Source organism: Hippopotamus amphibius, chromosome 3 (assembly GCF_030028045.1).
Source record: "Hippopotamus amphibius kiboko isolate mHipAmp2 chromosome 3, mHipAmp2.hap2, whole genome shotgun sequence".
In the NCBI taxonomy this organism is placed as follows: domain Eukaryota; kingdom Metazoa; phylum Chordata; class Mammalia; order Artiodactyla; family Hippopotamidae; genus Hippopotamus; species Hippopotamus amphibius.
This window is the reverse complement of record NC_080188.1, coordinates 39,267,611-39,279,839: the sequence shown is the minus strand read 5'-3', so window position 1 is coordinate 39,279,839 and position 12,229 is coordinate 39,267,611. Positions and strand designations below refer to the sequence as shown.

Below are 12,229 nucleotides of genomic sequence, written 5' to 3'. Positions count from 1 at the left end.
ATGATTTAATAAATGATTTTTATAATTGTCCTAGAAGGTATTGCAAAGAAATTATTGTGTTGATATTAAAAAAATCCTGAAATAAAATGTTCACTCAAATTATTCAAATATATAAAAACATACAATTTTTCTTTTTAAATATAACTACTTCTGTCATTTTATTTTGCATCTGTGAAGAATTATTGTTAATGATTTTAAAAGCATTACTTTAGAATTCATGGTAAATGTTATCACAGGGCTTTCTTAGCCCTTTATTCACTAACATGAACCACTGAATATTCCACACTTATTTATAAAGTATTTTTTAAAGTCTATGCCATGGAAAAGATAAATCTGCATTTGTAAAGTGCTATATGACTTTCTTCCCTCCCATCTCACACATATATAGTGATCCTAGAGCACTGCCATCCATGGTCTCTACAGTCTGGGGAAAAAAAAGAGAAAAAAAATAGCACCATTTCTGAGATTGTGCTACTAAAAATGACTGATGAAGGGAGGAAACAGAAGATTGCCTCAGCCACTATCTGTCACTGCCATGACTTAGAGGACCCCATTCCAACTGAGGACACCATTCTTTGTGAAGCTGATATGGTTGGCTGGTGGAGTAGAGATGATCCTCCATATTACAGTGACACTCTGCTACAGACCCACAGAAATAGTGCCATTACTTTCTATTAAATGGGAGTTCAGCATGTGTATGTGAAGGGAACAATCCAGATAGTGAGGACACTTTGTTTTATATCTAAAAGAAAGGAAACAACTCCTGCTTTAGTGTTATGAATTTCAAAGATTCCTTTTTCAGTAACTAGCATTAGACAGTGGCTCATATCAACAATCTTCCTGTTCTTCACCATCCACTACTTGACTCAAACCACAAATTCTGGTCAATTGTATCACTTACAGATTGCTCAAATAAAATTCTCTCACTTTCATTAGAACTAACAGGATACATGACATCAACATATTCCCCCAAAGAAAAAAAAAGTCACTTAACATTCACTTTTGGCACAGTTTTAGGAAACACACACACACACACACACACACACACATACACAGTTTTTAAATAGGAAATCTATTGTATGCAAAGAACTCTTAGAACTCAAAAACAAGAAAACAAGCAACTTAATTTAAAAAGGGTCACAAACTTTAACAGACACCTCACCAAACAAGATATACAAATGGCAAAAAAGCACATGAAAAGATGTTCCATATCATGTTATCAGGGAATTTCAAATTAAAACAGCAATGAGATACCACTACAAAGCAATTACAATGGACAAAATCTAGAACACTGACAACACCAAATGCTGGCAAGGATGTGAAACAAATGAACCCTCATTCACTGATGATAGGATGCAATGATACAGCTACTTTGAAAAACCGTCTGGTGAATTCTTACCAAACTAAATACAATCTTATCATATAATCAATCAATCATATTCCTTGGTATTTACTCAAAGGAACTGAAATTTTATTTCCACACAAAATCCAGAACATGGATATTTACAGAAACTTTATTTATAAATTGACAAAACTTGCAATCAACCAGGATGTCCTTCAGTAGGTAAGCAAACAAACTGTGGTATATCCAGACAATGGAATATAATGCAGCACTATAAAGAAGCTGATTACATCCCTGTGATGGATACCCATTTTCATTGGTTGAAAATTAACATGACAATACTGACATTAATTAACTGCTATTTAACTTTTTAACATCCTCACTCTGTATTATCCTGCTACAGCCACACTAACCTTACACTACGAGAAGTATGCCAAATTTTCTTTTCCATAGGTCCTTTGCATTATGTTCTTTCCTCTGCTTGAAACGCTGTTCACACAATCTCTGAATTGCCTAATTCCTGCTCATTCAGATCTAGGCAGAAAACAAATTTACTTAGAAGACCCTTCCTTTGCTGGCTATAAAAAATTGGTTCCTAGGTTATGTTTTTATTATACATGATATTTTCTTTCATTCTATGTACATCCAAATTTACTTTTTTAAAATTTGTCTTGGCTGGTAGATTGTAATCTCTGTGAGTTCATAGACTCTACTTATCTTGTCAATAGCACAACACATAGCATATGGTAGGTTCTCAAGTAATATTAAATTACATGATTGAATGACTAAGTTAATCAATATGAATAGGAGAAAAAACTAAATAAGGGACTAATTTAATGTCAGCTGATCATAGGTTATGTGTCTCCAAATATCTAACTCTCTTCTAATCCAGACTGGGATCAAATAATTGAGTGATAGTTGTTGAGAAATTTTCCATTAAAAAATTTTTGTCCAAATGAAGAGTAGAAGAATTTTAAATAGGTTTTTAAAATATACAGATAAAAATTATAAAGCAATTTTATAAAATAAATATTCCTGTAACCAAAACACAAAAAGAATTTTTAGTCTAAAATAGTATTTCACTTATAATTCACTTTTCATCTTTTCCCCAACTTTTCCTAAAATGAAAACCCAGAAAAAAATGAATTTCATGTTCATATCAAAAATCAGTCATCAATATACATATAATATCTGTATGAAATCTCTAATTACAACATTAATGGTATAACAATGAGCAATACATTTGACAGATGACTTTTTTTCCTACTTGAAATAAAATAAGTTATGCTTGGCAGAATTACAATTATACCAACATGAAAATTGGTTAGCATCCTCTAATATACACATATTCTTTCCTAAGATGAAAAAAGGATTTTCTGTCTCAGTATGTTCAATAATATACATTTTGAGATTTCAATTCCCATAATTTAACTTTGCAGTATATAGATGCACACCTTGGGACACATTCCATTTAGGAAAATACAAATTTCCAAAGTGAAATATTACAGAAAGAATATCTCTAAGAGTGCATTTAGGTGCACAGTAATTTTCTCAGTATTCAATAGCCATACCAAATGAAATCCTCATAGGTCTTATACCATGAGTCATAAATTGAAAATCTCAATCTACATCAGATGAAAAATTTACAGAGGAATTATACAAATATTCAAATATAAGGTTGCTCAGAATTCCATATTTACTTGACTCAAGTTACATGAGCACTTAATTGCAAAAGTAATAAAATGCTATTATACAACAAATGTGTCTTTATTCTCAATTTCTGTATTGTAGTTATATCAGAATTCAGCAAACTATAGTTCATAAACTGATGGATAAAGTTTTATAGGAATATAGCCATGCTCACTTACTTACTTATAATAGCTACAATGGCAGAGCTGTGGTGGTGACAGAGACCTTATGCCTTACAAAGCCTAAAGTATCTACCATCTGACTCTTAACAGAAACATTTGCTGATGCTGGTATGTCACTGCATTTATCTGATCCTTGAATATGAGAATGTTGGCCTTAATTGTTTTAGCTTGTGTTGAAACTACCAACAAGCCTTACACAAATAGTTACTGAGTCCAAGGTACAAGCTTTACACCAAAAACTGCTAAATCTAAGAAAAAGCTACATATTCAGATTTTGAAGAAACAAAATTAAATGTGTTTCCTCATTCCAGTAAATGTAAGTTAAACAACAAATTAATAAGTAAAATATCTATCTAAAACAACTTTCTAATCATAGTTTCCCATAGGAAGTTGAAGTTTCAGCAGTGATTTTACAATTTGAACAATCACTCCAAAGTTGTTAGATATTGTATATACAGCTCCCCTAAAATCTTTATGGGTTTTCTATGTATCTGATTATATCTCACCCATGCTCCAAAAGTCATACAAATAGCAGTTTTTGATAAATGCCTCTCACTAGCAGGCTAGCCCATAGTTCAGACTTCTTAAAGCTCATGACTTTAAATTCTCTAAAAGCACTTTTGTCGAGCTGAGACTATCTATGCTAGGCACCACCTAATTCACTGAGAGGTCTTAACAAAGGATCTTATAACAACACTCTTGACCTCTACCCTGACACTATGTTTTTCTTTTAGAATCTTTGGCTCACTGGGTATGAGAAATAGCTTTATTTTCCAACCTAGCAAGTTCTGATATCTGGGCATTCTCTTATAAATTTGATTCCAAAGTGTACAGGTTTTTTTGTTTCATATATTTCTTCACAAACAGCTAAAATAAATAAATATACATTTTCAATATTTTACTTAGACAACGCTTCTCTAATCCAAATGAACTTTAGGACTATTAAAATAAAATGCCAACTTTACCTGAGGCAACATTTTTACCAAATGATTACAAAGATACAACATAGGTGGCCATTTTTTCAGACCCCTTTCGAGGTTTCCTTCCCATTTTTTCCAGGCTTCTCTAACAATTTTCTCACTATTTTTCCAGTCTCTACTAACACTTCTTTTCTGCTGTCATGCAGCTGCCAAACTAATGTCACCTATCTTAGATATCTGTTATGGAAACACTCTACTCCTGCAACCAATTTCTGCATCAGTTATCTATTGCCACAATAATGCTGCACAACAAATTATCACAAAAAAAAATGGCATAAACCAAAGAGCACTTAATTTATCTCATGAGACTGTGTTTCAGCATTCAGGCTGGGTGGCTCTTCTGGCTTTAATTGAGCTTACTCACATTTCTGGAGTTTAGTAGACTGTCAACTGGGATAATAAGGGTTACTGGGCCACCTGAGCTCATCCTATTGCACACTAACTCATTCCTGTGATCATAATGGTGACAAGAGGACATGAGTGAGAGTGAAAACACATGCTTTTTCAAGCCTATACATGGATCACATCTGTTAACATCCTTTTTGTCAAAGTGCATCATTTATTTGAACTCAGAATCTAAGGTCTAGGAAATACACTTTGCCTCATTGGTGAAAGGAACTACAAAGTCATATGACAGAGGGTGTAGTTGAAGGAAGAAATGAAGAATCGGCCCATTAATGCATTCTGCACCACAGCTGTAGGCTTCAGTGGAAACCATGGCTTCTCTACTCAGGAAATCATTTTGCCCTTCTATGCTTACTGCATAAATACTCTGTCTGACAGCAGACAGTTCAGGAAGAGAATGACTCACATATGTCAAGTTTCTTTACCCACTATCCCATGCACAGAAACCCTTACACAAAATAGTCACTGAGTCCAAGGGTAGAGAGACCAAGATCATTAATCTGATACATAAAAAAAATATTAAATACATGCTCTATTTGAATTTAATCTTGGCTCTTTCTTTTTTTTAATAATTGTAGGACTTTGGGTATTTCAGCCACTCTATATCATTGCATGTTGCTCCATGAGGCATTGTCTTTGTTTGTCTTTGTAGTTTTCCTTTCTCCCTAATCTAAGGAATGTCTTTCATCTTTGACTTTATATGACTTAATAGAGTGAATATAAAAGTTGTGGTTAATAAATTTATTAACTACTATTTTGATATAATGAAGAGTATATTTGAAACATATGTAGGTGTCTATAATAACAGCACAGACCCTAAAGATGATAAGAAGCACAAATAAATTGTTAGTTGGTTTGAGATGAGTTCACTTGGCATGGGTTTCCCAGAAATCAGAGTCATGGATGTGGAGCTTGTGTGCATTGTTTTATTAGATAGTGTGGTCCTATGAAGACTGAAGGATAAGAAAAATGAAGAAAGAAAGGAGAAATGTTCCATGAAAAGATATATTAGCAAGCTGTCCTCTGCTACTAAGGTGACTGTTCTGTGGGACCATGTCCCTGAAGACCCATATAATTGTGTGTTACAACTATCTGTAAGGGATAGAAAAATGGAAGAATTTATCTACTGGCTCTTATCGCATAGGTCAAAGTTCAGCTCCTGGAGTTTTAACTTCCCTGCCATATCAGGGTTGTGCATGTTTGGGCTACCCATGAATATGCTATGCCTCTATGGGTAAGGACACAGAGCATCATGGACATCACCAGCACAGTCCCTAGCCTGCAGGTGAGAGTTGTATGCAGGAGCCATAAGTGAAGGTGAGATCAGTCAGTACTCCTTCCCAGCTGGAGTAAGAGCCAGGTAGAGCTGAGATGATCAGCAGTAGGATGATCACCTCCTAAAGAGGTGCTTTTTCATTAGGTTATAAAAAGGCAAGTAAAAGATTAAAATTCACCTAATTTGTCTTTTCATGAGCTAACATTCATTTATTTGTTAGTTTATTAATTCAACAAACATCCAATGCATGTTCACATCATGCCAGACAGGATACTGGATACCAGGTAGATGTGCTGATGAGAAGCACATCAAGGACATTTAAAGGAAGTTCCTGAAGAAGGAACTATGTTTTGAAGAGTGGTAACAAGTCACTTATAACCAGTGCTGAATTTTAGAGGAAGAGAAAGCAACGTATTTCCATATGGAGAATGAGTTAGTGTACCTCTTAGAAAGAGTATCAAGAATTATATCAAAATTAATTTTCTGAATAAACTGGAGACACTACAAAAGCCTTGGAAAAACAGAATTGAAGGAAATGTCAGTGATCCAACCAAAAAGAACCAAAGAATGTGTGGGCTTTGTATGTGCAGGTATCAAAATATAAAGTCAAACGAATGAAACCAAACAATATTTCATCCCTTTTCAATAAAACCTCTGGCAATAAAACAACAGTCATGAATTCTAAGTAAGAACCAACAGATATGGCAAAACATAGGGGTTACTACATTAAATAGATAAAGCATACATTGAAAACTATTTTATAAGAGAGTTGCTGTATCAAATAATTTGTTTTAATTTTCTTCTGGTTGGCCTGGCCTATAAATAATTTTCATAACTGCATTTGTGTAACATTAATTTTCAAAGAAGAAAATTATTTAACCATGTCTAAATTTGGATAAAGGAGAAACAAAACAAGTTCTATTTTATGTATACATGTGGAAAAAGCATCAAGACTTCAAATGCTTTCTCTGCAGGAAGCCAATGTTAAATAGCAGAGGGACCAAAATAGATTTGGCATACAGAGAGCACAGACTTCACCTAAATCATTCAGCTGATAGAGTCTGAGGACAGAGTTGAAGTGGTAAAAATCAGTCTATATTTCGTACCATTGACATGGGAGGAAAGTTGGTGTGGTCCTATTTGTTTCAAAGAATTTCTTATGTTCCTGAATGTACTGTGTGTATTATAGTGAACCTGACTATTAGGTGTTTCTTCCAACTTATCACATACAAAATATTTCAGTAGGAGCTATACATAAATTAAGCAAACATGTTCATATGCATGAAGATTTACTTTTATGATTCCTTGCATCCCTCTATTTTTCTCCTTTTGCTAAACGTCTTGGTAGGATAATGAGGACAATACAAGCAACATATCTGAAAGAAGAGTGAATTTTTTCTCTTACATGTCTCTCCATGGTCAAATTGAAACCCTTCCTTATGTGAAATGCATGCAGTGTTCCCAGTTCAATTTCAGTAAATGAGATCCTATCATGTGGGTACCACACACTACTTTAGTACAGTTTCGTTTGACAGATGGTCACTGTTTAGGAACACATTTTTTCTAGTTCTGACAGTAGCTAGGAGTTGAATTTCCCCTTATATGTTAGATTTAGCATCAGTAAGCTTTTAAATATATATAGTCACATATGCAGCACAGTGATGGTCCGTCTGTTTGAGGCTCAAGAGTATAGTGTGGCAAAAATAATTAAATATATATTGACACCCTATGTGAATGTAAATTTGTTATCTCTACCATGTGAAATGTGTAAGCTGCATTATATAAGATCTATTTCAGTTATCTATAAATTGGTTACTGTTCATGATAATTTAGATTGTAGTGCAACATGCAGCAATAATATAATTTGAAAACATAAATGTGGTATCATGTCCTTACATAATAAAAAATATATGCAGCATATAGACACAAAGTCATCTAGAAAATCGAGGTTTGTAAAGAAACACAACTATTTACTACTTCTACTAAATGAGATATTTAACTCATCAGCACCTCTTCTGATACAAATAAGAAAGTATATTTTCCATTCTTAATTTATTGTTATCTTCAAGTAAAACATGCTGCATATAATTATAAACCATTTTGTTAGCACAAATATATCACAGCATTCCTTAATAGATTTGCCTTACAACAGTTGAAAGTATAAAATATGCCCTAAATCTCTTGTCAGTACAGTATTTTTTCCTCTACTTTTCAATTATTATACAAAGGAAATCTTGTTATAATCTGCTCTTTGTTCTCCACAAAGTTAAGCATGGGTATTACTACTGGTTTCGGTATTGAGAATTTGAGTGAACAAAGGATTGTCAGTTCAAAAGGCTTTCAACTAGTACACAGAGCAATTCTACTGGTTAGAAGATGAAGTGTTATATCATTAATAAGACCTTCAGAACAAACAGATATATAATTTTTAAAGATTGAAAGCATGCTTTTTTAACTTGTATAATATTTAAATGTTTGAAAATGTAGCATGATGATTGCATATTATTATTGGAAAATAGCAGGGATTTCTCTTGTCACTCTAGGGATATTGGGTAAGCATATCTTTTGTGTGTGTATATATCTTTTAAGTTATAGATCTGTGCTTCTTTATTTTTGCTGCTCTTTTGAAAACATAAAAAAGAAAATGAGTTGGAATGTTTTATAGATGACTCTCTACAATCATGAAGTATCCTAATTATTGCAAATAATAACCAAAATTCAGGCATTTCTCCATGAGGCATGACACCAATATCAACTTCTAAGAATATCCTCCAATATCAACTTCTATGAATTTGAAGTTAGAAACTGAATTTCTAAGAATCTGAATTCTAAGATTCTAAGATCTTAGAATTTGAATTCTAAATGCTAAGACCTCAGAATTTGAATTCTAAGAATTCTAAGATATCCTCCAATATCAACTTCTAAGAATTTCTTAAATTAGACTACAAAAGTTAGTAAATTTTCTTTTTTCTTTTTATTTCATATATCCTGGACTTGGAGTTAAAGAAGTCAACAAACTTGAAATGCTAATAAGAACAGACATAAAAAGTCCCAAAGTACTAGGAATGGGCAGCCTAGTAAAAGAGAATACATTTACATAACAGCTGGTCTATGTGAGACTAATCTCACAGAAAAATACTGTGGTCTCATTTCCACTCACACTAACAGAGACTGAGGAGCATAAATTTTCACACTACCAGAGAGAAAGCAGGCACCCCACCAACTTGTCATATAAGTAGAAATCACATGGGAGACTAAACTTCCAAGCTTATCAAGAAGCAACACAGTTACCTTCCCATTCACACTGGAGTTGTGTCAGTGGAAGCCTAGTGGAGAGTAATAAACTTCATCACCACCCAGAATTACTTGTCTGGTGTCAATAGAGATATAGAGAGCCATAACTAGGTACTCCCATTATATACAGCCAGGGTGCTATCATTAGACACATAGTGGACATTCAGAAATCCCACCCCCACGCAGCAATAATGAAAATCTCTTATTCCCCTCAAGTGATAATAGAGGCTTAGTGGAGAACTTAGACTTCTACTTCTACCTAAAGATATAAAAGATCTGTGAACTTCAAAATAGAACAACAGAAGTTTCCCAAGCTCAACAACAGAGAGAAAGTATATTGGAAAGAAAGAAAGAGAGAGAGAGAGAGAGAGAGAGAAACAGAGAGAGAAGGGGAGAGTGAAGAAAAGTGGAAGAAATATTTAAGATATTTATATTATGAATGAGACAGTAAGAAGATATAAAGGGAGATAAGGTTTCAAAACTCTATTTTAACTGGAAAAATGTCAACACCAGTAGACCATGATAAGTTTTATATCTTAATGTAAAACCTACAGTGACCACTATAAAGTCTACATAATGAGGTATACTCCAAAACACTATTAAGTAAAGCAAAATGGAATACTAAAAAATATTCAAAAGACCTGAAGAAAGGCTTGAAAAAAAAAGATAGAAACAAAAAAAAAAAAACATAAGACCAATCAGAAAACAAAATGGGTGACTTAAGCCCTAACTTATCAATAATTATATTAAATATAAATGGTTTAAATAAACCAATGAAGGGAAAGACATTGACAGAGTGGATTTAAAATATGTGCACAGTATACAGGAAACTCATTTCAAATTTAATAGCATAGCTACATTGAATATAAAACTATGAAAAAACTTACATCATAAAATATTAATCAAAATAAAGCAAGATTAGTTACATTAGTGTCAAATAAAATACACTTCAGAGTAAAGAAATTATCAGAGACAGAAAGGGATACTACATAATAATAAAATCATCAATCTACCTAGAAGACATAGCAACCCTAAATGTGTATGCAGCAAGCAAGAGAGCTGCATAACAGGTAAAGCATAAACTACTAGATTTGAAGAGAGAAACAGACAAATCCACAAATACATTTGTAGATTTCAACATCCCTCCCTCAACAATTGATTGACCAACTACACAGAAAATCAAGCATGACATAAACTTACAGGATGTAACTGACATTTATAGAATGCCTCCATGCAACATCAGAATAGCATTCTTGTCAAGAATTCATCAGGAACATGTATACATTATATGTTATATTATTGAAATGACAACATTATAGAAATAGGGAACAGATTAGAAGTTTTTCATGATATGAGAGTGGGCCAGTGGGTACAGCCATAGAAAGGCAACATGAGAGATTCTGTGGTAATGGAAATCATGCGTACCTTGACTGTATCATAGTCAATATCCTGGCTGTGACGTCGTACTATAGTTTTGCAAGATTACCACTGAAGGAAACTGGATAAAGAATAGATGAGATATCTCTGTATTATTTCTTACAACAATTAAATTTGACTTAGTTCAATTATTTTTAACATCTTTTTATTTAAAAATTTTATCTTTTTGTGGTGTAATAATAATCTGTCTCACTTCTTTGAATTAATTGAAATGGTCAAAAGCATGAATAAGGTAGAGAAAAAGATGGCGGTGAAGTAGAGGGACGTGGAATGCATCCCTCTCCACAGATGCATTGGGAATGCACCAAAAGATGCAATAATTCCCACAGAGAACCAACTGATCACCAGCAGATGACCTCAGACACCAGAAAGGACCGCAAGGAGCCCGACATAACCGGTAGGGAGGCATCTATGACGGCTCAAAGAGGGTGAAGCAGCAGAGCTGTGGCAGAAGGGAGGGAATGAGAAACATACGGAACGTCCGCACCACAGCTCAGCGTTCCTGGACTGAGATGTCGATTCACAGCTGAATAGAGGGTCTGGGAGCGGGAGCGTGGGAACCGGAGAGCTGGTTCAAGGTGAGAAAAATTGTTACCAGTAAGGTGATGGACGGAGAGGACAGGAGGGAAGAGGTCCGTGGCGAGGAGTGCCTGCCCCTGAGAGCTGCCCAGCCATGATGGCAGCTGGATGCTGCAGGCTCATGGGCAGGGAGGAGGAGCCGCTGGCATAGCCTCTCTCTCTCTTTTGGTGCCTGCAGGAGGCAGTGGAGAGACCCCTGTGGGCCACCTAAGGCGCTCAGGGATAACAAGTACCCTCAGGCACTCTGGCGGGACTAGATTAAAACCCCTTGGAACTCTGGCAGCAGAGAAGCTGCCGAGAAAAAAAAAAAAAAAAACCTGAGAGAGGCACAACTCTGAGACTTTCTGTTTATGCCTGAGCCACCAAGAGTCCCTCTGCAACAAGCATCTCCAAGCCTGACTGACACAACAGTGCGCCACTGCTCACTCACTCCCAGGGGAAGAAGCCACTATTGTACCCTCTCCCTCCCCACACACCAAGGCTTACAGACCAACAATAAAGGAAGCTCTGCTGGTCACAGAATAATGCAAAAAAACCCAAGACGAGTAGAAGGACACTTACAGCTGAGACTCTAAGGAAACAGAAATATTAGTATCAATCCTATTGAACTGGTCCATTCTGGGATCAGTTCTGGATTTTTTTTTCCTTTATTAATTATGATCTTAGTCCTAAGGGATCTACAAGTTTTATAACATATTTTTTAATTCTATTTTTTATTCAATTTTTATTTTTTTGCCTTTTTATATACTTCTATTTCTAGCTAAGTTTTTTGTAGTATGGGCAATATATCTCTCATACCTTCCTTTCATCCCTATCTTTTACACATTTCTATTCCCTTCTTTTTATTTGCATATTTCCAATCACACTATGCTTTTCTGTTCCCCTTTCTTCCATCCACTTTTAGTTTATTTTATCTTAACATACTTATAAGCAACACTATCAATCGGCTCAGACTCCTTGCTCTATTCTCCAGATGACACACTGCCTTGGTATTTAATATTAGGTTTTTCTCTTTATCTTAGTTCTTAGCACAATTGTCTAATTT

At 34.6% G+C, this 12,229-nt stretch overlaps 1 long non-coding RNA gene across 1 annotated transcript in view; it reads right to left on the bottom strand.

Moving 5' to 3' along the window:
* The window catches only part of LOC130849719 (uncharacterized), a 176,662-nt gene that overhangs the window by 63,434 nt on the left and 100,999 nt on the right, over positions 1–12,229 (bottom strand). The window lies entirely within an intron of this gene.